Genomic DNA, 26,639 nt, shown 5'->3' with positions numbered 1-26,639 from the left:
CACCGGGCAGGATTTTTGCATACTTAATACATTTACCTACTATTTTTTCTTCATAAGTCCCCGACTTTTATACTTACTGGACTTTATTTCTCGTAAGTTTTCTCAGGTAACAATTCTTTTTTCTGATACAACATACCTGTGGGGCCTTCATTAATAGTAACTGAATTATGAGTGAGTGGGAAAAACACCGGTTCATTGCTTGTTTAAAATATGAATGGGGCACCTGGGTGGCTCAGTTGGTTAAGCGTCTCCCTTTGGGCTCAGGTCACAATCCCGGAGTCTCAGGATGGAGCCCCACATCCGGCTCCCTGCTCAATGGGGAGTCTGCTTCTTCCTCTCCCTTTGCTCCCCCCCGCAACTCATGCTTTCTCTCTCTCACTCTCTCTCTCAAATAAATAAAATCTTTGAAAAAATAAAATATTAATAATGAAGATTAGACTATAGCAATCTAAAATTTGTTTGTGGCTGATAAACCTTCTGGTCTCCCGATATCTTTGTTAACATTTCCTACAACCACTGAGCTATGGAGATGCTTTCTATTATTTCCAATTTCCATATCTGCAGATGCCGGTAGTTTCAGAAGCAGAGAGAGGAAAGTAGTCAATGGATTTCTTTCCTCACTGGCTTTTCTGAGGCAGGAAACATTTTTCCATTTTTGCAGAGAGGCTAGATCAAACATGTGCTCCAAAGTTAATTCCTCCTGAAATGATTTACAAATATTCTAAACCCTCAGAAATACGGAAAGATTTTACCAATATGAAAGAAAGTTCTGGCCAATTATGATTTACTTCAAGTCCATCATTGACAACGAACTCCCAAGATTTCAGCTAGCGATTTTTTTCTTAAATAAAAAACAAAATTGAAATCTGGATGAACAGGTACAGAAGTGGTAAACGTCTTCAAATGGCTTGCATGAGAGAAAAGATCAAGGTCTGCCTGTCTGCCAGATTGGTATATTATTTCCATTTTATAGATAAGGAAACCAAAGCTCAGAAATGTTAAGCAACTTGTCCAGAGACACAGTTATGTGATGATAATTTACTATGAGATAATTCTTATTCCTTCACCTCAGAGAGCCCGACACTCCTGGCTCCTCTCCACAACTTGACTTGCGGTCCTCACTGGTGAATTCGGGGACAAGAAAACAGAGCAGCCCCTTGCCCTGCCCTGTCCTTCTGTTAATCCAGCTGCCTCTAGGAAGTACCCATATTCTCTGCCTGACCACACTCTAGTGTGAACAAGACAGCCTCTTCTGAGCATGACCTTGCATTCCAGCTCATCTGTGTCGACTCTCCTTCCTTACGGGGTGATGAATTAACAAGTCTGCTTAGTGGCTGGTCTAGAGCCATATCTTGCAAACAGCTTTATCAGTAATGAGGCTGACATTTTTATTGCCTTTGGTCTGGTTCCTGCATTCCCTTAATTTTCTCAAATAGCTCAGATGGGGAAAAGAGGTGTGTCACATAGTAGCCCCCCTGAGATCCCAACAATAATCAGGCAGCTCTGCTATTTGAACCCAGGTTGGTCTGAGTCTAAAGCCCAGGCACTTTTGATTTCACTGTGGGTAAAATGCTGGATCGCGTAGGACACTATTCTCTCCGTGCGGTAGTGTGTGGCTGCCGAATGGGGATGTGTCTGAACGTGATTCTGGAGGCTGAATTTTCCCTTCAGTGAAGTGCTCATATGGAAGAGGCTGAGGGAAGATTTTTTTCTATCCTTGGTCGGGGTGGGAACTTTGTAAACACCCTTCTTGACTCAAAAGGGGTGTCGTGGAGTCCATCAGGAAACACAGGATTAGAGGCAGCGTCCAAATTTCTGCTGGCGTTCGGGTTACTATAGCCCATGGAAGTTTCTCAAGGTTCTTTGAATTGAAGATGAACTGGAAAAAATACCAGAGTGTGTTTTTCTCCCCTCTTTTGGACCATAAAGTTGTAATACAAAAGCAATTGGGGTCATTTTCAGGATTTCTAGCTAGCAGTTCTTAAGATCAGATAATCAAATACCTACCAACAACAAAAAAGGTGGATCAAGTGAAACCCTATTATTTTGCTGTATGGGTACACACCTCCTTCTAGAAAAGAAGGCAGAGCACAGCAGAAGTGAGGGAGAGAGCCCCGTAAAACCTCACTAGAAATGGTTAAGAATCTGAACCAGATGTTCACGCAGAAGAGAATATTTTCGGTTACCCGCTGATATATTGAACATTCTCCCATTGGCCATGAACACATCCTGCCCTACGGGTAATTGCTTTATATTCTGACTTACAACCGAAGACAGCCTGAAGCAATTGGGGATGCTTAGCTTTGAAACCTTCTTAAAATCCTCCCTAGGGTTAAGAAAGTAGGGCAAGGTAAAAAAAAAGAAGAACATGGATTTTTATAACAGGAACTAAATCTGAAGAAAGGCAGATCAGAGGGTGGACACAGAGGTGAGGAGTGATGAGGAAATCACCATTCGCTTTTTCTTAGGTCCTTTGGCTCACGTCTGAATAATCTATGTGGGTGAACGTGATTCTCAGCACCTGTGCTCTCTTGACTTTTAGCTCTATTTCTTTAAAACTAGCTGTTGAGTAACAAGCTTCTCGGCAAACTGACCTGTGATCGTTGATAACTCTTCCCACGTAATATTTCTCATTTAATTTTATTTCAGGCCACGAAGGCAATTCAAATAGAGGAAGGGAAAGATTTGTTAAGGCAAATACCAGACAACCTAGACATTCTCACCTAGGGTCGGTGAGGGATAAAAGGAAGGAAGCAGGATATGATTTTTCTAAAAACTGCATTTTCTCTAGATGCCTTTGTTTTCCATTTCCTAGTGAGGAATGGTTAAACTATTTGGCAGTTGGGATAACATCCATGGAAAATTGGAGTTCACTCCGTACTGCAAAATGATAGGCCAGAAGACAGCTACTGTGCCCTTGGGAATCCAAAGGAGCTCAAGTGAACTCTCCTGCCATCTGAAATCTCTTTCGTTAAACCCATCACCTCAGTCTCTTCGTTTCTAGGAGAGCCCAGAGCGAGTTAATAGATCTATTGAGACAAGTGAGTTGAGAGACTACACATATAGGACACACCTGAGGAGCTCAATCTGGAGGCATTGAGGAAGCTGAGAGGAACCCACAAAACGCCAGACCCACAAACAGTAATCCTTAAATGAAGTTCATCGTTCAGCAGAAAAACAAGTTAAGGGCGGTAATTCAATGGTAGACGAAACAGGCCGGAACAGGTTCAAATATTGCATATTTCACAACAGAGCTTAATTAAAACAGAACTATGAGGCTGTTAATTGCATTATAATAGTTCAGCATGAAATTAGGTCTGATGTGAATGTCCTTATAGTGGATTTGTTTATGTTATTATAATTACACAGTGGTACATAGATTTACTGCATAGATACATTTTTAACAGGCCAGCTTTTGGGTGGATTTCTTTTCTTTCCTCACTGGAATTTGCATTCTATTTACAAGTGTGGAAAGTCGGCAAGAGGGAACCAGGATCAGGAAATCAGGTCATACTGGATGATCTACTGGGTCTCCTGTGGATTTAAAGCTTAGAACTCCAAATAAGTTGTGCCTCGATGATGGTGATTTTATTCACCATTTCTTTGGGAGAGCACATGTCATTTAAAAAACTGGGTCTCTGTAAAATGGGTTTCTTACCCAAAAGTGCTTTATTTTGTCTTAGAAAGCAATGCCTTCCTTTAGAATCAGTGAATGCAAATCTATGACTAATCTTGTGTCTGTAGTTCCCCAATATCATGTATCCTGGTATAAATAAAAAATGTCAACATTTCAAAGATTTGGCTCTAGGAAAAGATGGCAACTCCTGTTCACAGGATGAAGAGACATAGCAGAAGTTGGTTTGGTTTTCCAAATAAAAATGGATGCTCTGGGGCACCTGAGTGGCACAGCGGTTAAGCGTCTGCCTTCAGCTCAGGGCGTGATCCTGGCGTTATGGGATCGAGCCCTGCATCAGGCTCCTCCGCTATGAGACTGCTTCTTCCTCTCTCACTCCTCCTGCTTGTGTTCCCTCTCTCGCTGGCAGTCTCTATCTCTGTTGAATAAATAAATAAAATCTTTTAAAAAAAAATGGATGCTCTCCTTGACTCATCCATAGTTTCCACTTTTTGGACAAAGACATACTCGGTTCACATACGAATCTAACCTATGACCTTTGCCTAAACACTAAAACCTGAGATAATATTGGATGTTTGGGAAGCATAGACTACATATTTGATAGTGTTTTTGATTTCATCAAAACATTTTTATTTCCGCGCAGACTATATACATATATGTATCAGCTATTTGGCACATTTCTTCATTTTGTGTGTTGCTTTGAAATAAAACAGCAAAAAATTAATAGAAGATTACCTACAAATAAATTAGGTAACTAAGATGATTATGCTTTTGTTGTTTCTTTCTTTAACATAACCATTAGGAGTATAGAACAAGCACTTAAGTAAATTTGAATCAATTTAGAGAAAGGTAATAAACTATGTTGCATTGCTAGAAAGCCATACTTCTAAACGAAATTACCTGTGGTTAATTTAGGTAGAAATTATGCAATTTGGGAAAGCTAATGTATCTCTATATGTGGGTGTGTACACATTTTATGTAAGCTTTGTTATTGTGACTATCTCTAATTTTAAGAACCCCCCCCAAATTTTACATCTTGCATCTATTCGCAGAAATATATGCTTTTTCATAGCACTACTGCAAAATTCTTAAGAAACACATTAGGAAACCAAAAAGAACATCACTTCTGGTTATGACATTTTTCAAAGCTCTTGGGAATAGAAATAAATGAAAGAAAAAGTTACAGGTTATTTCATACAAGTAGAAAGTCACACCCCTTAGCAGTATTCCCCAGGTTTTTGCTTGTACATATGTATGCAAACATTAATACTAGCACCAATATGACTACAGGTGAGCACTTACAGATATGTTTCCGAGAGAGCACAAGCATGGAGCAACCCCACCACCCCACTTCTGACTTTTCCTGTGCATGGGAAGCACTGGGTTCCAACAGGAAGAGAGGACGCTAAGGTGAAAACATTCTGCTACAAATCTGGAATCAGGAGCAGAGAAGAGATTCAAAAGGTGACAGAAAGGAGAAAGGTAAGGAAAAAAACCAAAACTTTGCTCCAGCCGCCCACTGCCTTTGGAGATAAATCCTACAGCTGGCAAATGCATTTGTTTAAATGGAAAGCAATCATAATGACGTGGCTAACAGTATTTTCCACTCATATACTCCACTCTCTATAGACGCAGAAAGAAAAAAAAAATGTTTGATTTTATGGTCAGATTGCATAAAATATGTAAACCACGGCCAAATAATTATACCATATACTCAAATCTTCAAATATAAAAGGAGCCTCTTTCTTCTCCTGAGTTCCAGAAAGAAGAAAACAAAACAAAACAAAACAAAAAACCCATGAAATTATCTATGATCTAGTATTTTAGTTTCTATTCCAAAAGAACTAGAGACAAATAATTGGACTGATTAGCTAAGATAGCCAGTTTTAGGCCAATTATCAGAAGGAAAGAAATCGGACTATATATATACATATATACATATATACATATATGTATATATGTATATATATATATATTTTTTTCTTTTCCAGATAGCAGCCTTGCAATATGACACATAGACCAGCTAGAGTTTACACAAGCCCATAAATCCAACTAAGTCACTAAATCATTGATAAAATGAGCTTCAAGTATCTAAAGGTATGAAGATTACTTTTTTTTTTTTTTGAAATATTTATCCAACCAGCTCCTCTACGTTGCTTTGATGTGCCGTGAGCTCTCGATCAGGAAATTATTCATCCAAAACTGTGGCCACCACCATACTGGTGACTGATTTCTTGGTTCTTATCCCATCCCTTTAGTTTAATTTTCTCTAATGGCAGAAAAATACCAAAGTCTAAGACAAGCAAAATATGGAGGGAGAAGTTGTCTTTATATATATGTGTGTATGTGTGTTTTATTTTATATACAGGATAAATTACTCCAAAAAGGTAGTGGCCCAAATATTTTTGCATCAACTACAATGAACAAAACTATATACATTAGAATTTCTTTACACCCTAACCAATTTTTTTCCCTAAACCTTAGTTAGGTGGTATACATTGGCTGAAAATCTAGGAGAGAGATTTGGCAGCAGCAAGAGTGAATTTACCAAACACTGAGCCTGCTCCTACATGAGCTCCTGCAATGGGTATTGTAATCAATCATTCCCAGACACCTACCAGCTCGCTCCCTTCCTTTAAAATGCTCCTCAAATGTCACCTTATCAGTGCATCTCTGCTGACCGCCCCCCCGTATGAAATAACATTTCCACCCTCAGCCATACCCTATGCCTTATTTTCATCATAACACTTACTAAAAGTGTTGGTAGCCACCATCCTATAGATTTACTTGTTTATCGTCTGTCTTCCCACACGCAAATGTAAGCTTCGTGAGAAAAGGGAATAGAGCCTGGCTCCTAAGGGGCATGAAATTTCTATTTGTTGAAGGCATACATAAATGAATTAAGTGATTTGAACTGATTCAGTATTGAAGGCAGCCTGTTTTTGTTTTCTTTCGCTTTGTTTTTTGCATGACTATCATTGAAACTACTGAAATGGATTCATTTTTGCCAGCTCCGAAAAGGATATGCAAAACAACTGCTCTTTTATGTCATTTAAAAAAAATACTAAGACCACATCTTCAGAAGTATCAGTGAGGTGAACTCTCCACCAGCTTCCCGAAGTGCAAGCTGTAACTCCTTATTTCCTAATTTAGTGAAGTTTGTTCAGGTGCTGTCTTATCACATCATCCTCCTACTCCACCCACAAGCCAAAGATTGCCTCTGTCCTGACTCTCCTGGAATAATACCCCTTTGCACGCATATAAACCTTTATTCCTAAGCTACAATGCATTATATGATGATGAATTGCCTTATTAGCAGCCCAACAAGGAAAGAAATATTATTTTGATTGGAATGGTAGTGATTTAATGGGGGGGGGGGAGGGTGTGTATTTAATTTAATACCTTCCTCTTACAGGACCAGGGAATGTTTTCTGGTTGTTTTGCACAACTATAAAAGAAATCAGAATGTATCATTTGTGCGTTAAAATTAGGTCTTTTTTCAGAGCGCCCAGGTGGCTCAGTCAGTTGAGAATCCCACTCTTGATTTCTGCTCAGATGGTGATCTCAGGGTCCTGGGATGGAGCCCCTTGTCAGGCTCCCTGCACAGCGGGGAGTCTGCTTGCCTCCCTCTCTCTCCCCCCCCCCACCCAGGCTCGAGCTGGCTCTCTCTCTCTCTCTGAAATAAATAAATCATAAAAAAAAAAAACCTAGGTCCTTTTTTATCATTCAGAGACATTTCTGAGTCACGTATTCAAGCCAGATGTCATGAGATACACAGGTTAAATCCTATTATCTTGGGCTCCATGAAACTCACAATTTAGCATGGGAAGTGAGACGCAACTCTCATTTACAACTAAGAAGTTTTAAATGCCCTATGAGAGACCAAAAATTCTAAAAGATTTGAGGAGGGATAAATCATATGTGTAAGTGATGACAATAGGTACTCAATAGGTACTCATGTTGGACATTTCACCTTGGCTGAGATTTGGAAGGAACAAAAAGACAGAATTTTGTCTTGAAAAATAAAAGAATGGGGGAAATTGGCATTCATCTTTCAACCAAACTTCTAGTTTAGTGACTTTCAGTGAGTCTAAGTTTCCAGAATGTTAACAGCTTTTGAGATTTCACGAGATTTTGTCAGTTTCCTGATTTCATCATCACACTTACCCTTTTGTTCTGAATGTAGTTCTTTCTTTGAGCATGAAATTTCCGGGGCGGAATGAAAAAAGAAGGAAAAGAGCATATAGAAGATTGATCACAGAAGTAGCTATTTGGGGAAAGATTAATTAAGAATAAGAATTATAAATAATACTTATTTAGGACTCATTATATAAAAGGCTCTGTTCAAAGCACATTCATTCATTCAACATTCACTGAAATCCTACCTTGTACCAGGGGAATGTGAAGACACAGAACTGAACCAATAAGACAAAGTCCTTGCTCTAACTCAGATAATATTCCAAGGGAAGAAAACATATGATATGTAACTGAATGTATCATAAGTGCTACAGAGTAAAAGGAAACAGGGTAGGAGATGAGGCAGTGGGTGGAGTGGGGACCATAAAGGGCTGCTTTGTTGCTATTTTGTTATTCAGAACTTCTATTTCATTCAGAGAACACATCTGAGAAGGAGACAGTGGAATAAGTGAATGAAGTGAAGGGATATCAGTCATGTATGTAAGTGGGAGAATAGTGTCAGAAGAAGAATCAGCAAGTACAATGGCTATGAGGGGCACACACTTGCCTTACATTCAAGGAAAAGCAAAGAGGCCAAAAAAACTGAAGCAAAGTGAGCAAGGGGAGAAAAAGAAGGTACGATCAGAGTGGTGGGAGTACAGGGCAAGAAACCAAGCATTTAGGGATATGAAGACCACTGAAGAATGATGGCTTGTATACTGATTAGAGAGAAACCATTGAGTATTTGTGAACAGTGGAGTAACATCTATGATGTTATAGAAAGAATCACTCTGGCTGACCTTGAGGGTTAAGCTGAGGATGGGGACAATCCTGTGGATCAAATAGTGTTTCCTTAAATGATATTTAAGTCTTAAATCCCAGTGCCTATGAATGTGAACTTACTTAGAAATAGACACTTGGTAGTCCATTAAAATGAAGTCAGTAGGGTGGACCCTAATTCAATATAACTGTGTCTTTATAAAAACGGGGAATCTGGGGGCCCCTGAGTGGCTCAGTCAGTTAAGCGCACCCAACTCTTGATTTTGCTCAGGTTATGATCTCAGGGTTGTGATATCAAGCTGTGCGTTGGGCTTCCATACTCAGCTCGGAGTCTGCTTCAGTTTCTCTCCTTCTCTCTCTGCCCCTACCCCCCCACTGGTGCATGCACATGCACTCTCTCTCTAAAATAAACAAACAAACAAATAAATTTAAAAATGGGGAATCTGGACACAGAGACAGACATACACACGCAGGGAGAATGCCACATACATGTGATGGCAGACATTGGGTTGATTCATCTACAAGCCAAGTAATGCCAAAGATGGCCCCCAAACTGCCTGAAGCCAGGAGAGAGGCATGGAACTGTGAGAAGGAATCAACCCAGCCAACACCCTAACCTTGGACTACTGGCCCAGGACTATGAGACAGTACATTCCTATTGCTTAGGCTGCCTACTATGTGGCACTTTGAAATGGCAGCCCCAGAAAACTAACACAGGCCATGACCCACTTTATATGAATTACTGCATTTAATTCTCTTTATAAACCTAGGTGGTTATTACCCCAAATCTCGGGTGAACAAAGTGAAGCATGGAATGGGGGTGTCAACAAACTTACTTAGGATGAATTAGTAAAACCGTAGGGCCAAAGTACGGTTACAAGGACATCAAACTCCAGAACCCAGGCTTTTAAACTTTGTCTCTATTGCTTTTCTAAGGACGTGTTTTTAAAACTGTGAAGTGGGTGGAAAACATTGTTGCCGAAGTGCCCACCCTTTCAGTGAAGCTAGGAAACTGTATTCATTTTATACCATAAATAGCTTTATCTGCATTTTTTATTATTGAAGCTGAGAGATGGGGAACAAGCGTTTGGAGAGGGCTTAGCTGTAAAGAAATAGCCCATCTCCTTGTTTATGTTGGTTTTTTGTTGTTTGTTTTTTGTTTTTTTAGGATTTATTTATTTATTTATTTGAGTGAGAGAGAGAGCAGAGCAAGTGAGAAAGAACAGGAGTTGGGGGGCGGGCAGAGGGAGAGGGAGAAGCAGGCTCCTCGCTGAGCAGGAAGCCTGATGTGGAGCTCAATCCCAGGACCCCAGGATCACGACCTGAGCCCAAGGCAGATGCTTAACCAACTGAGCCACCCAGGTGCCCTTCCTTGTTTACTCTGATGAAGAATAACGCCCTTGGAAACTGAGCATCTATATTGTGCCCTGCCTCAGTCACCAGTGAACTCTGGGTCTCAGTTTCTTTATTCATAGAATGAGAAAATTGGATGAAAGAATTTCTTTTCTTTTTTTTTTTAAGATTTTATTTATTTGACCGAGAGAGACAGCAAGAGAGGGAACACCAGCAGGGGGAGTGGGAGAGGGAGCAGCAGCCTTCCCGCTGAACAGGGAACCTGATAAGGGGCTCCATCCCAGGACCCTGGGATTATGACCTGAGCTGAAGGCAGATGCTTGATGACGGAGCCACCCAGGTGCCCCGGATGAAAGAATTTCTAAGGCATCTTCCAGGTCTAAGAGTCATACATTTTGTATCCTTTTTTTTTTTTTTTTGGTCCTTCTGTAAATTCTACATCTGTTTCTTTTTAAGGTTAAAATACCTCCTGTTGAAGACAATACTGACATAATGTGGAAGAGCTACTGCATTATAGAAACCTAGCTTACCCTTGCCTCGATGTTGCAATTGCATATTCCATGACACAGAATGCTTAGAATTATTAACGTGGTTAATAGAAATTGGTCATGTGGTATCTCTTGGTTTCTAAGAGACTGACCCCATAGTAATGCAAAATTGTATACATGTTTATTTGTCATTTATTCTTATTGGGGTTCTCTATTCTGAGTTTACATTAAAAATTTTAAAGAGCAAATAAGGAAATATTGAACAAATGTTTCCCTCCAGTTCTTTTCTTACAGCCAGGCCAAACCCAAACACCTTCAAAATACAAACTTGGGGTTGTTGGATTACACACTGTGTGATCATAAGTCTGGAAACATAGATATTTCTTTATTTATTTTAATATTAATAAACCATTGATTTTTGCTTATGTTTCTGCCTTTCATCCTTTCTTATCTCTGGAAAGTAGTCTTCTGCAATAGTCATGAGAACAAAATTCTAGATTTGTATTCTTATCACTTGGGCAAATTCTTGATTTCTCATTTTCCTCAGTGATAAAATGGAGTTATTTAATTCAGTGATTTCTACGAGAATTTCAAACTCTGAAATACAGTAAAATATTGGAGTAATAAATATACAATAAAATGGTAATACATAAAAAAAAAATCCAAGACTGAGGGATAGGACTTTTTGTAGGTCAGTATTTTCACTCTTTCAAGTTTCTAGAGATCAGCAAATCATGATAAACTTATTTTTTAACAGAATTTTTTTTCTTCAACTTTGCTATAATCTGAAAGAGGACAATGCCAAAATATGTAAACACAACCCATCAGTGTGTCCATCTTAGGAGCCAGAAATTCAAAGACCATTATTACCAAGCATTTCTCACATAGAGTCTAGAGGAAATAAACTTCCAAAATTTTAGCTAAAATTTAGCATGAAACTAATCTGCTGTAAAATTCTACTGAGTGCACACCAGGCAGTCAGCATCTCTCTCTATACAAAGAGAATGGACCACCAGACTTGTAAATTGTTTATTTCAGGTGACATATGATGACATGCAGCATGATTTAGTTTCTTTCATTTATTCAGTTAACTTGAGGTGAGACTGGCAAATGGTTGAGTGGTTAGATAAGAGTGAGACCTCCGTGTGTACTTGCACTCTCTCTCTGTCTCCATGTGTGTTTTTTTGTCTCTGTCTCTCTTATAAACACACACACACACACACACACACACACACACAAGCATATACAACGGAGCACCTCTATTTTCTGGATAATTTAAAAATGCTATAATCCAGATTTTAAGCAATGTCAGGTTGAAATAATTTTTTAGTAAGCACCTTTTTGTAATCTTTTATTTTTTTAATTTATTTATTTATTTTAGAGAGAAAGAGCATGTGTGGGGGGGGTGGGGTAGCAGAGGGAGAGGGAAAGAGAGAATCTCAGGCAGACTCTGCACTGAGCATGGAGCCCAACACAGAGATCGATCTCACAACCCTGAGATGATGACTTGAGTTGAACTCAGGAGTCAGATGCTTAACCAACTGAACCACCCAGGCAGCCCTGTTTTGTTTTGTTTTTTTCTTTTTTAAGATTTATTTAGTAATCTTACAAGAGCAGTTTAATACTATCTCTGTCAAAACTACAGCTTTATTTTTTATCAACAGCTGATCAGCAGCTGAGTTTCGTCCAGCTGTCAGGTTATCTGTCAATTCTCATAACATCTTTTATTTCTCTTAAGTCTACTAAGAGATCAAAACTGTCAAATAAGACATTTAGTCTACCCATTTCCTTTACATAAAAGGAGGCATAGAGGAAATAAAATTCATACCCTAATTCTCACTACAACATGTAATTTTCAAGATGCGAAAGAATTGCAAATAAAATGATAACTGACAGACATAGTGAAGAGAAGGGTCATATGCACCCCAATGTTCATAGCAGCATTGTCCACAATAGCTAAATCATGGAAGGAGGAGATGCCCTTCAACAGATGACTGGATTAAGAAGTTGTGGTCCATATATACAATGGAATATTACTCAGCTATCAGAAAGAACGAATTCTCAACATTTGCTGCAACATGGANAGCATTGGAGGAGATAATGCTAAGTGAAATAAGTCAAGCAGAGAAAGATAATTATCATATGATTTCTCTCATCTATGGAACATAAGAACTAGGAAGATCGGTAGGGGAAGAAAGGGATAAAGAAAGGGGGGTAATCAAAAGGAGGAATGAAACATGAGAGACTACGGACTATGAGAAACAAACTGAGGGCCTCAGAGGGGAGGGGGGTGGGGGATTGGGATAGACCGGTGATGGGTAGTAAGGAGGGCACGTATTGCATGGTGCACTGGGTGTTATACGCAACTAATGAATCATCGAACTTTACATCGGAAATCGGGGATGTACTGTATGGTGACTAACATAATACAAGAAAAAAAAATTAAAAAAATGATAACTGACAGAAAATATACCTCCATATTTTTCCAAAACATTTGTTATAATTCCTTAGAAGCCATAAGAATATATTAATATCTCTTAAACAATGGTAAAATTAAATTTTTAAAGACATTCAAGCTGATTATTAAAAATTGCAAAACAAATAAGTTAAAATTAATGTTGTTAAATTGCTTTACTATTTCAGCTGAAAAGTATTGTCATTAATTTAGCCTTTGTTAAATTAGCTCAATGAAAGGATATTTACATATTTTTAAATTGTTTATGCTACAAATGTCCAACTGAAATTTGCCAGTGATTTTGTGGTATACTATCCTGAATTCAGGCAGGAATTGGCTTGTGGAAGAAACAGGTATTCAAGCGGATTAAGCTAAAGATTGGCTTGAGATTTACAAACTGGGGGAAAAGAGCAACTAGGGGATCAATTCACCCCTGGAAATCCTTTAAGAGATAGCTGGGAAGACTGGGCACAGAGTGCATGAGGCATGGCTATCTCCGCCACACTTCTAGTGATGGCTGTGCAGGGGTCTTCAAATATGCAGAGGCAATTACTCTTTTGAATCTTTATCTTTCAGGTGCTTTTAATTCTAAGGTCAACTCAGGGATACACAGAGTTTAATAAGCACAGCAGTCAACAGATGAATGTATCAGTGACTGTTTATGTATAAGAAACAGTCGAAAACACTAGATTCGGGATTATAAGGTACTATATCTTTATCCCTAAAGTTACTTTAGGTAACCGTTATTGGATTGTTATAGGAATTCATAGAGACTATGTGTTCCCATGCATTTTCTGCCTATTGAATAAATGATTTTTTTTTTTTTGGTAGAGATTAGGGTATGCGGAAGAATGAGGAAAGGGTAGTTGAAAGAAAAATAGATGGAATAAGTTGGGGAAAGTGGTAAAAGCTTATTATTATAGGCATCATTTAATGTGATTATTATCACAAGTATCAACCAAAAGATAGCAAGAAGAATAAGGAAAAGGTGAAGTTATTCTGAAGAAAAATCAACCCAATTACTTACGAGGTGGAAATTCTGAACATAACCAAATGATTCGTCTTCAAATATGATATCTCTAATGGGAAAAATATCCCAGGAGGAAGCTAAGAATGACACTGGATGATTAAAAACAAGTAGTTGTGGGTTGAAAATTGTATATGCTTTTCCATAAGGGAAAGAAACAAGGCAGGCTACAAAGGGTGAAGTTCAGAGTTTTGGAATTAACTGGGCATCAACAAAGATTTCTCATGGGATAGAAAAAAGAAAGACAGACGCAGAAAGCACTCAAGTTAGGAAGAAACGAGCATTTATAGAGAGGAGATGGAAGAGCTTAGGGAAGGCTGTCATAAAATACACATTGCATAATACATGATGAATCAGTTCTATTATTTAACTTTCCAAAAGATGTAACAATACAGAGATATGCTAACCATCATAGTCAGCATTAATTTACAGTGGGAGAAATAATTAGAATCTCACTTTTTCTGAAGAATAGAGTAAAAATGTAAACAATGCTTCCCTCCAGGCAAGTGCTTTATCAAGTTGACAGGTACATTTGAATTTCCATGGGTGGGGGATATAATAGGTTATTTATGTGTCATTTTAATAGAAAGACCCAACCATCAAGATGGACAGCAGACTTTATCAGTACTGCTGTTTGCAACTAATCCTCCAATTTAGTACCCCATGAAAATACCTGCAACAAAACCTGTCCATTTTTCTTTTACACTCCATTATGGAAAAATCAATATGGGCTCTATTCATCACAAATCTCCTGCTTGGCGGGTGCCTGAGCCACAGAATCTGAAAAAAACCTGGCAGTTTAGCACTCTGTGTGGCAGGGCCCATTGCTTACGGTTTGATTCGCCCACATTCTGCCACCCACAATGGCCCAGTTGGCCTAGTATGTGTTCTAGATTCTAATACATGTCGGCTGGAGACCCTGAATCTGATTCCTATAAGGTGAACTTCATCTGGAGTTAGTCTTAGAGCCAAGAACAGGAATCGGTTGACTTCCAAACTTGACAGATTTAATTTTAATCTGCTCTTTAACATTCAAGCAGTGAGTAAAAACTAGAAATTTAGTAAATAATTCAGTTAAGCAACCCATAAACTAGACAAGGACTCAGTGCTTCACTTTTCAACCAGTATTATAAAAAACATACAGTCTGACTACCTATTTTTCAGGAAAATGATCCTTGTTTGTCCTCCAAAACATCTCTACCAGGTTTGAAATCCAAAATTATATGTTCAAGGGGAAGAATCCTACGATATCCCAAAGTAAGTACCCACGAAAAGAATGTCATGGAGTTCACAACTGTCAGTTGTGAAGCTAGACGAGACTATCAAAATACTCAAACTGCAACACCTTCCCTATAGAAGAATCATGAAGGCAGAAAGTTTATTTGATTCCTCTTTGTATCCTTCCAAATCACCAAAGTTACATATTGGCCTAACATTTGCTAAATCAGTGAGTGTCCTACAGAGCAAAAATTCACATATTTATTTTTGCTATTGGATATGTAAGTAAAAGCTAAACATTACAGAAAAATGATAAAAAAAAACCCATAAATGATTCTTAGACATCAAGATTTTAATTAACCTAAATTTAGGTCAATTGAGTATATTGCTTGGAGCTCTGTACCAGATCCTGCAGACTGGCTCACTTGACTTACACTCCAGACCCTTTATAGGTAGAGAAAACTGAAAACAATGTTTCGGATCTCCGTTCAGCCCCAAGTCCCTTTTATACGTTCATTCCTTCTTAAACCAGCCAGGGCTGTTCTGCTCTCCACAACCGTTAACCTGACCGATAAGAGATCCAAGGACTGTCCCAAGATGTTGTCCTAGTTAAGTGATGAACTGCTATTTCCATTTTCAAGTAATAATTTTACATGTCCTTCTGGCTTAAAAGTTGGAATTCTACAAATATCAGCTCACAATATTTCCTCATTAGCGACCTCCCTTAATTTAATGACTTTCTAAAAATCAAGTTACTCTGCTTTTATCTCTGCCTTTCTTTTAATCATATCTACACATCTGCAGACGTTACCAGAAATAATCCGATGCAATTTCTAGTTGTGTTGTCTCAACTATGTAATATTTATTGAGCAGTCTATTATATTTCAGGCACATGCCCAAAGCATGCTTTGTGAGTAAGGACAGAGTCCATGAAAAGAAAAGTTTCTCCAAAATGTGTGTTTCATTTCCATGACGTTTGATTTGGGGCAAACCAAGCAACCTCGTGTCTTTCAGGGGATAGACCCACCCCATCTGCTGGGTTTGCCTGTCGATGCAGTGGAGTGATTTGGTGTATGGTCTTGCGTCTTGTTGATCACATATCATACAGGCAGAACAGTTGTGCCAAAGGGGCAGAAAAAATTTATCAGTGCACTCTTTTTATTGGTCCCAATTCTAAGGACTGTTTGCTTCCCACAGCTCCTCAGGTGATAATAAAACTGATTCATTTGGAGGCAAATAAATTCTCTGATATAAACAAACTCTTTGAGAAGTGATGTTACCGCTGAAACTCTTTTGATATGTAGATATGTCTCAGATCATACAGGCACACATATTTCCTTAAGGGTTGTATATACACTTCAAAACCATACCAAACAATTGAGCAATTAATTATAATGGCTACTCTTTTCTCTCTGATTGTTTTATGCGTTTAATTTTTGTCTTACACTTCTGGCTAGTAAGCTCCTTTACTATGTACTTTATATGTCTTTATATCCTCCAAGGTATTTACTGCCGTGTTGGACAGAGCAGGGGCTCCATAAAAGCCAGGCTCGCTGTCAAGGATATTTGGCACTCTCAATGATTTTTAAAGATTCAAGCAGGTTCATGGTTCCGTGATGCCTTATTAGTAGTATTTTAGTGTCATTTCTCCCTTGCAATGACCTGCAGAAGCTCCTTCATTAAGGAGGCAAAATTGCACATTCAAAACACAACTTCCGGCATAGCAACTGAGCGCTCAGGGTGATCTTGGAGAATTCATGGTCAGTGTAACCACATCAGGAAAGGGCATGAGGGCAAATATAGGACTAGGAGCTTTATCGGTTCACAGCAGATCAGACTTGGATTTGCATCCATTTTTCTGTCCCGATGATTGATAAGCCCTTTTCAAGCACTGTTCTATCATAAAATGCTTATCTTGGATTTTCTAAATAATTCTAATCCCTGCTTTTTCTGTCACGTGAATGGTCAGTGTTGCCTGGACCCAGGTAATGTGTGGTTATTTGTGAGTATGCTGTGTTTCATTCTCATGAGTATTGGAAAGCATGTGTTCCTAAGAAAAGCAGATCCTTTTCATTGAACTATTTTGACAACATTAAGTATAAGATAGCGAAAAAGAACACTTGTTGGACTCAGCCCAGCGTGGTCACGGTTTGAATGCTGCTTCATCACTTTCTTGAAAGCTATCTGATCTTTAATTTCCCCATTAGGAAAATGAGACTTATAGCTTACTTTTCAGGGTTGTATTGTGAATACGAAATATGACAAAGCAAGTGAAATAAAGTAGACATTTTATTATCATTATTTTAAAATGATCATCAATATTGGTTAGGAACTAGATCATAGTTAAGTAATTTAGAAAGTGAACATGTTGTTAATAAGTCACTGGCTTCCCAAAATGTAAGCGTTCAATGCAGGACATTTCAGTTGCAATTTTGTTTGCAAAATAATTTAAAGTAAATGTAGCAAAATGACATTTATAACCTGATTTTTTTTTTCTAAGTAGCCTCACCAAAATGATCAGAATCATTATTCCGCTGGTGTTAACACGTGATCTCTTTATAAAGGATCTTGGGTTTACGGCCCTTAAGGCAATTGTTTCTTTTATGTATGTGTATTCTAAATATATATTTCAAGACGAAATGTTTTGGGGCGCCTGGGTGGCTTGGTCAGTTAAGCATCCAACTTCAGCCTAGGTCATGATCTCAGGGTCCTGGGATCGAGCCCCGCCTTGGGCTCCGCACTCAGTAGGGGAGACTGATTCTCCCTCTGCCCCTCCCCCCACTCATGTCTGTCTCTCAAATAAATAAATAAAATCTTTAAAAAAAGAAAAGACCAAATGTTTGTTATGAGTTCAGTTTATATTTTTAGTTGCCTGCTGAACTCTGGCTTTCCTTTATTGAGGCTGTTTGTCTTGGGGTCCACACTTAACTTATACACTAAGGGTCACTGACGTGCTTCTCCAACGCAAAGGGCCACCTACTCTCAGCGGCTCTTCCTTTAGTGGCATGAAAGAGTGTAGAGGTTTTGCAGTGGTGTTGCTTGTTTTATGCCACCTGCTTAACCCCAGACTCTCAGAAAACAGAGTGGCTAATTCAGACTCAGTTTTTTTTTTGTTTTTTTTTTTTGTTTGTTTGTTTTTTAAGATTTTTTATTTATTTGACAGAGATAGAGACAGCCAGTGAGAGAGGGAACACAAGCAGGGGGAGTGGGAGAGGAAGAAGCAGGCTCCCAGCCGAGGAGCCTGATGTGGGGCTCGATCCCAGAACGCCGGGATCATGCCCTGAGCCGAAGGCAGACGCTTAACCGCTGTGCCACCCAGGCGCCCCCAGACTCAGTTTTAAATAAGCTTCTACCTTTTTAAAATTCTGTTTAATAATCACCAGTGGTGATCACTTCAAAGGTGGTCACTTCAAAAACATATGACCTCTTATATTTCTTTGATTTCTTATCCCACTTGTGCCATTCCAAAGGGATTTAGACACAGAAGCCCTTGCCTGAATTTTTTATCTCACCCACCGAGAGGTAGGCTTCTGAAGGATGTCATATCTCATCACATCATCTAGGTTGCGGGACTTTGGCAGATATCAGATGAAGTGATAAATGAGGAAGCCATCTTTGAAGACTTCTTTAAACTCAGCCCCTTGCCCCTTTAACAGGGTTTTCTAGTTGAGACCGCACACCCACACTTTTAAGCGCAAACAGTAGAAGGAACACTACATTTAGAGGCTAAATCTCATGTTTGTGTTCCTCTGAATGTGTGGATTTAAGTTCAAATTAAAAAGAAGACTGCTCCTCTGTCTTGGAGAGATCCTTTAACTGGACCACTTGCTTATTCAAAGGCACAGTATGATTTGTTTGGCAAGGAGACCTCTGAAAAAATCGGAGAAAACTGCTAAGCATAATAATATAAAGTGCTGTCTCCATTGTGTAAAGTAGCATTTTCCAGACTGTGTTCTTCTGGAAAACTATTGTTATTTTTTTTTTCTTGAATTTCATGGCTGTGAGATACTAGGCTGTAGAGTATCTCAGAGATTTACACTGGACATTCCCTATAGGGAAAGAACACTAGTGTGGACAAGACTCCTGGAAGATATAGCCAAAGGAATATGTGAGGATGTTCTGGTTTTGTGAATCCTTGGAGAAGAAGCTAAGTTGTATTAAAACAAACAAACAAACAAAAAACTAATAATTTGTTTCTATTAACCAGAATCATATGGACAAATACCACAGAATTAGTGAAGGGAAATAAAAGTCTTCAAGTCACAGAGAGATAGATAGAAGTCTCTATATTATTCCTACATTGATCTTAAAGAGATTAGAAAAAGCACATAGGCTCAAGTAATTTTAATCTTAAACTTAGCCAGTTATGAAATAACAAATAAAAAAATAACAATTATGTGTTACCTGAGTGGCTCATTCGGTTAAGCATCTGACTCTTGATTTCAGCTCAGGTCATGATCTCAGGGTCGTGAGATTGAGCCCTGGGTCAGACTCTGTGCTCGGCATGGAGTTTGCTTGAGATTCTCTCTCTCCCTCTTCCTCTATCTCTCCTGTACTTGTGTACACACACTTTCACTCTCTCAAATAAATAAATAAATAGAATCTTTAAAAAAATAACAATTGTACTTTATAAATCACTGAGGAAGGAGAAAATAAATACATTTCAAATAGCTGAACAACACAGAATCAAGGCAATTTAAAGGAAGATGGAATATCCAACAGTTTATAAAACAAGATGACAGAACCAATTAGCAAATGGAAATTCTGGGAATGTAGAAAATGGTATAAATTCTCTCATTGAGGAGTAGGACCCAAACTAGATTTTAAAAATTCAAATGCAAGCTGCTCACAAGGAAATAAAAAGCAATATGAAAAGGTTAATAATAATAGCATTTTTATTTATTAAGCATTTGCAATGTGCCAGACACTTCTAACTGCTTTAGCGAGATGCCCTCATCCAATATAAGGTAATGCTATTATTGTCATTCATTGTGGATTTCTGCTCTTTCCATCCTAATAGACACAATTTTTATTAAGTGGTCAGCCCTCGCCTTGCAGCCTTGCTCAGGAAAAACTGACCAGACCTCCAGCTTCCATTGGTCTTTACAAGACCAATGAGATGTAACAGGGAGCTAATGAAAAAAGTTTCCATGTTCTTGGACATGAAACATCGTGGTCAGTGGATGTGAAGCTTTAAGCTGCGGTAACTCTCTTACAACTGTGGGTAAAGCCAGCCTGAGAGGGAAACTAACATACAGAAGACACACAGCAGAGGGAATTTTAAAGGAATAAAGTAGGATGATGCCAAACTAATCTGAATTGGAGTCAACTAGATGATCCTAACTGACATTTTATAAACGAGGAAATGGACAGGGTACTAAGTAGGCAGAATCAGAATTTAAATCCCACTAGTCTTTCCAAATCTACACTTATAGATAGTATATACCACACTAAGAAAGATTTACAAAAGTATAAAATAATATGTGTAAAAAATACCAATTGCATATCAAATAAGCATTCAAGGTAAATAAATTTACACAATTCCATTTAAAACTACACAATTGGAGGGGCGCCTGGGTGGCTCAGTGGTTAAGCATCTGCCTTCAGCTCAGGGCGTGATCCCGGCGTTATGGGATCTAGTCCCACATCAGGCTCCTCCACTATGAGCCTGCTTCTTCCTCTCCCACTCCCCCTGCTTGTGTTCCCTCTCTCACTGGCTGTCTCTATCTCTGTCAAACAAATAAATAAAACCCATAATTGGGGCACCTAGGGGGCTCAGTCGGTTAAGCATCTGCCTTTGGCTCAGGTCATGATCCCAGGTCCTTGGAATGAGCCCCGAATCCAGCTCCCTGCTCAGTGGGGAGTCTGCTTTTCCCTCTCCCTCTCTTGAGCCTAGAAATTTACCTCTGAATGCAACCAGAGATCCATTAATGGCTTTGTGCCTTGAATAGACCAGAACTTATGAATTCACCTTAAGGAGAGGGAATTAGCTGCAGTGCCCAGGAGACAATGTGGTGGCTAGTGGAAGCAAAGATGTCTACTGCCTAGGGGGAGATACTGGGTTTTGAGAAGTGGTACTCAATGGAAAGGAACAGCTGTCTAACACCTGGCAGCCCCAGGAAACCAAGGAAGGAAGGGAGGTGCCTGAGTTGACAGAGCCTACATGTGAACACCGAGGGGATCCCTGAGGATACCACAGAAATAGTACTTGATAGCTTCAAGGAAGGGAGTTTTAATGGCAAGAGGATATATGGCAGATGCAGGCTCTGAAAATGGAGATATTTTATATTAACATAATGACACATAACTTTGTAAACAGATTTGTAAGTCTCAATAAAGATGAAAGTTTTCTGAGAAAATATAAATTCCTCCAAAATTAACCAAAGAAACAATGAGAGGAACACACCAGTAACCAGGAAAGAAAATCAATGTATTAATCAAAAATTATTTTTAGGGGCGCCTGGGTGGCACAGCGGTTAAGCGTCTGCCTTCGGCTCAGGGCATGATCCCGGCGTTATGGGATCGAGCCCCACATCAGGCTCTTCTGCTATGAGCCTGCTTTTCCTCTCCCACTCCCCCTGCTTGTGTTCCCTCTCTCACTGGCTGTCTCTATCTCTGTCGAATAAATAAATAAATAAATCTTTAAAAAAAAAATTATTTTTAAAAGGGCTTTATGCCAGAGCACCTTATTTGTGAACACAGTATTATAACATTTTGAAAAATGGAATTATTCTAATGCTATTTGAGAACTTTCAGACCAGGGCTGCCTGGCTGGCTCAGTTGGAAGAACTTGCAACTCTTGATCTCATGGTCATGAGTTCAAGACCCATGCTAGGTGTAGAGACCTCAAAATGAAAATATAATTAATGAATTAATTTATATGCCTGGAATATAGATTCCAAGTTATAATTATTTGGGGGATGAAGGACGCTCCTCTATAAGAAAGCTATTGGTAAAATATATTCACACACTAATTTATTCAGGCTGTTCTCACTTTTCCCTGGATTGTGTTAACAAAAATGTATCTTGGACAGAGGCCTTGCTTTGCACACTCACATGGCATGAATTCCAGTGAATTATGCCTAGTGAGGACTATCTGTAATTTTAAAGCAATTTGTTACAATCCTGATGACATTTTTCTTCAAACTTTGACAAAATGATTCCAAAATTCATCTAAAAGAATAAATATGCAAGCATATGTAACCAGTTTGAAATGGTAGAACGATGAGAATAAAATTCTGTGACTAGATATGAGAATTAATATGGAGCAATTAAAATACTATGGTCTAAGAGAATTAATAATGAATGTCATAGAATATTTTGCCCCCAAATAGGTCCCAGTGCACACGTCTTTAATAGTTAAGAGAAACTTGACTGATCATTGAGAAAGTGATGGATTTTTTATTGGAGTCTCAGGATGCCACACACACACCAAATACATTCCCAGGTACATCATAGCTTCAAATGTTTAATGTAAAATCAATTTTAAAAAACAAGCAATGACCTTACACTTTATACCAGCTAATTTGGAGGTAGAGAGAAAGACCCAGAAGACATAAAAGCAACGCAAGTTCTCAGAAAGAAAAATTTAAGTCGCTAAGAATTAAAGTTCCTTAAAAAAAAAAAACATAGTCATTATTAAAAGTCCAGTGACATACTAAACTGTGTTTATAATGACAATAATGATGACCAAAAGAAAAACAGTATAGCTGTAATCAGTAATGAGTTCAACCAACAGAAAAACAACAATTATCCTAAGTGAATAATTCACAGAAGAACAATAAATAGGCATTAAACATGTAGAAAACTCCAGAGTCTTTAGCAAAGAAATAAAGATTAAGATTATGAAATTCTATTTCAGACTGGCAAAGGGTTTGTTTTGTTTTGTTTTAAAGGATAACACTCAGTGATGATGATGATGGGTTGCAATGGACACGGCCCTACGCCAGTGGTGATAATGTAAGTTATTACATTTCTAAAGAGTTATTTGTTAAGAAGTCTTTTAAAATCTTATAACTTTAGGAGTACCTGGGTGGTGCAGTCAGTTAAGCATCTGGCTCTTGGTTTTGGCTCAGGTCATAATCTCAGGGTGGTGAGATCGAGCCCCTCGAACATCTGGGAGCTCAGCATGGAGTCTGCTTGAGATTCTCCCTCTCTCTCTCTGCCCCTCCTGCTTGTGCCCTCTCTCTCTCTCTCTTAAATAATAAATGAATCTTTAAAATTTTGTATCTTTTGGTTTGGTAATTATGCTGCTAGAAAATGAACCTAAGACAATTATCACATATGTGGACCAAGACTTACATACAACAGTGTTCATTATTATCCATAAAAGTATAACATTAGGGGGGAAAGTACTTAAATGTTAAATAACAGCAAATAAATTATATCAGTGTTGCTACTTCCATGCAATGGTCTACTATATAAATATCGACACCATATTTCCACGGAACCGCTAATGACATTGGAAAATGCTTTAAAGCACATTGACACATATATACAGTATGACCTAAATTTTGATGAGTTTTGGAAATTAGGAATCATTTTTATTTTCTCCTGATACTTTTTGTCTGCTCTCCAATTTTTCCTAGATTGAGCATGCATCACACCGATCACCAGAAATCCAACAAGCGACGTTCAAAAATAAACATTTCTCTCAAGAAGCAAAAGTCTTCACTTTGAGACACTTGAGCATTTTTGTCTAGTTGGAGGAAGAAATCCTGTTTCTTTAAATTCAAGTTCTGTGTTGGGCCGCCACTGGAGGTTGTGCTGAATTTCCCTCATTAAGCAGTTTCCTAAGGAGAAACCACCTGATCAAGCACTCATTGCACCACTTCTTCAGATTTTTAATTTCAAAACATTTCACTTGGCAGAGGCGGACCAGGGAGCCCTGTCGGTGACTGCGGGTATCTGGCAGTGATGAAGGAAGCCAGGAAGGAACGGAGCTCCAGAGCAAGCCAGCACATTTTAATCAGCTTCAAGTCATGGAAGCTACAAGATTTACAAGGGCCTTACACCCCTAGGTATAAGCAAAGTGACACACTCCAGTGTAGCTGGGAGATTTTATGGCAATGTTATCACTCAGAGAACAGACACATAAAGGCAGAGGAGTGGGAAGAAAAGTACATAATGCTTTCACACACTAAGCTTAATTTCAATATTGTTTTGTGCTCCTGGGGCTTCCTTATGAATGACTGTAAAACTCTATTGTTCTGAAAATTAGTGAATTGCAAGGAGTATAGCACCTTTGGTGGCTCTGGTATATTGGTGGCCTCACCTCACATCAGGGCATGTTAAATGGCCCTAGTTTCAGGGAAATGATCTGCAGAAAATGACAAAAATGAAAGAAAACTTTCTTTCTTTCTTTCTCTTTCTTTCTTTCTTTCTTTCTTTCTTTCTTTCTTTCTTTCTCCCTTTCTTTCTTTTTTCTTTCTTTCTTTCTCTCTTTTTCTTTCTTCTGCATTTGGTGCAAACTAAATTACAAAGAAAGAAAGAAAGAAGGAAAGAAAGAAAGAAAAAAAAAAAGAAAGAAGCACAATGCCAAGAATATTCTAAGAAGTCATGTGTACAATTTAAAAGTAGCTCTAGGTTATTTCTAGCTCCCAGGACCAGTATGTGCTACATGGGGTAGGGTGACACATGCAGCTTTTGAACTTGACAACGTTACACAGAGAGCCTCCCCATAATCCCCCCCATTTCTGAACAATTTCTTGTTGTATTATATATTGTATCTACAGCTGTGCTATGTTCCGTGGCCATAAAACCATCCATTTGTATAATCTCGGGGCAAAAAGCACCACAAAGAGAAGCATTGGGACTGGGAAAATGATCCATCTTCATTTATGCATTTAAAATTTTTCTCACTGTGAGAGCCTGGTGAGGTGGATATCTTCCTGTGAAAACCACAGAGAGCCAGCTGCCTTTTCCTAGTCCAACAAACATCAGTAGAGACAATAACATTAAGGATTCATAATCCCACATAGGAGAACACCACATTATCCTAACTAAATTTTCTCCTTTCGCATCCCCAAGACTTATTAATACATGGGATAAAAAGCTATGGGAGCTCCAGCTTCCACAGAGTGGATGATGGATATCATATTCCAGCTGTTCCGTTTGGAAGCTATTGTCCCAGATTCATCAAGTTGTAATGGAAATAAACAAAATGTAACTATCTGATTCTCACAGTTTGTCTGAGCACACTTTCTTCATTTCTCCTCTATTATGCCAAAAATATCACTGAACTCTAAAGTGTTCTCAATTTTCTCGGTTCTCTGGAATTTTATCTCCGATGTGTCGGTGCTTTGCCACCAGCCTATGACAAATACCTCAAATATTTTAACTCCTTTCCTAAGGAAGATACACTGATTTGGGCTACACCATCATGCAATCTTCTTTGCTCATTCCTTTTCCTTCACAAAACCCTTACATATTGTCTTTAGGGCTGTGGCTTTTCTCCCAGCCAACTTTCAACCCTCTTTTGACACACTCTTCCTGGACTTTGAATGTTACCTGTGTGTTGATGACTCTCAGATTTATGTTATTTTTCTAGACTTCTCCCCTGACCTACAGACTTTGTACCCAACGAACTGACATCTACGCATGTACAGCTATCAGGCACCTCAAATTTCAAATAGCTGGAAAAGATCGATTTCCACTGTACTCTGCTCCTTTGAAAAGGGAGTCTTTCTGGTGTTGGCCGTCGCCACAGTAAATGGCACCACAGCATCCCCCAACTGCTCAGATTTAACACCTGGGTGTCACCTTCCATTTCTTGCTCTTCACATTCCAAAGCCATCCAATCCATCAAAGTGACTTCATGGAAACCTTTTTTCATAGCTCATTCACTTATTATTTTCTCTCCTATTACTCTGCTTCTCTCCGGAGTGTCAGAAAAGATACTTCAAAGAGTTGTGGGAATACAACAGGTTTTAGGTGGTGTGGTGGGATGAGAACAAAGGGCCATTGGTTCTTCTTGGCATCTTTCCATGCCCTGTGGTCATCGAGGCAATCTTCCTTATGGCCTGGTCACTGCTCACTCTACTGAGGTCAGCAGCGGATGTAACCCATGACAAGGCTGTCTGCCTGGTCAGGGGCCCGTGATGGTCTCTACACGATTCAGCCCACCCTCACTTCTTACTGATGCTGCTGTGACATCCTCTGTGTTTCTGTCATTATCTCCATTCAACCACTGGTCTTGCCGCCTTTGCCCTGCAGCCTATGCTGTGGTGTGGCTATGGTGGGCCCCCATAAAGGTGCCATGGAAGGATTTCATGCCTTGCTACTCAGCTGCCCTTCCAGCTTCTCCCCTCTTTCCAGGTCTGTCCCCATGCTCTCAGGAATAAGGAATCTCCCTCCTATCATATGCTTTGTGTTGTACCTTTTCAGTATTCACTTAAATGTGGGTGTTAGAGAGGCAGTACTTCAAGTTTTCATCAGTTACTTTACCCCCCTTCCTTTTGGACCAAAGACCAAAACATGAGAATGAGAACCACCTGCTTGGAATCTGCC

General features: G+C 38.9%; 1 protein-coding gene across 1 annotated transcript in view; it reads right to left on the bottom strand.

Annotated features, from left to right (window-relative positions):
- The window catches only part of LOC117802252, a 132,599-nt gene that overhangs the window by 13,063 nt on the left and 92,897 nt on the right, over nt 1–26,639 (bottom strand). The window lies entirely within an intron of this gene.

Source organism: Ailuropoda melanoleuca, chromosome 5 (genome assembly GCF_002007445.2).
Source record: "Ailuropoda melanoleuca isolate Jingjing chromosome 5, ASM200744v2, whole genome shotgun sequence".
NCBI classification, from domain to species: domain Eukaryota; kingdom Metazoa; phylum Chordata; class Mammalia; order Carnivora; family Ursidae; genus Ailuropoda; species Ailuropoda melanoleuca.
Note: the sequence above shows the minus strand (reverse complement) of the source record. Positions and strands in the feature narration are given on the sequence as shown.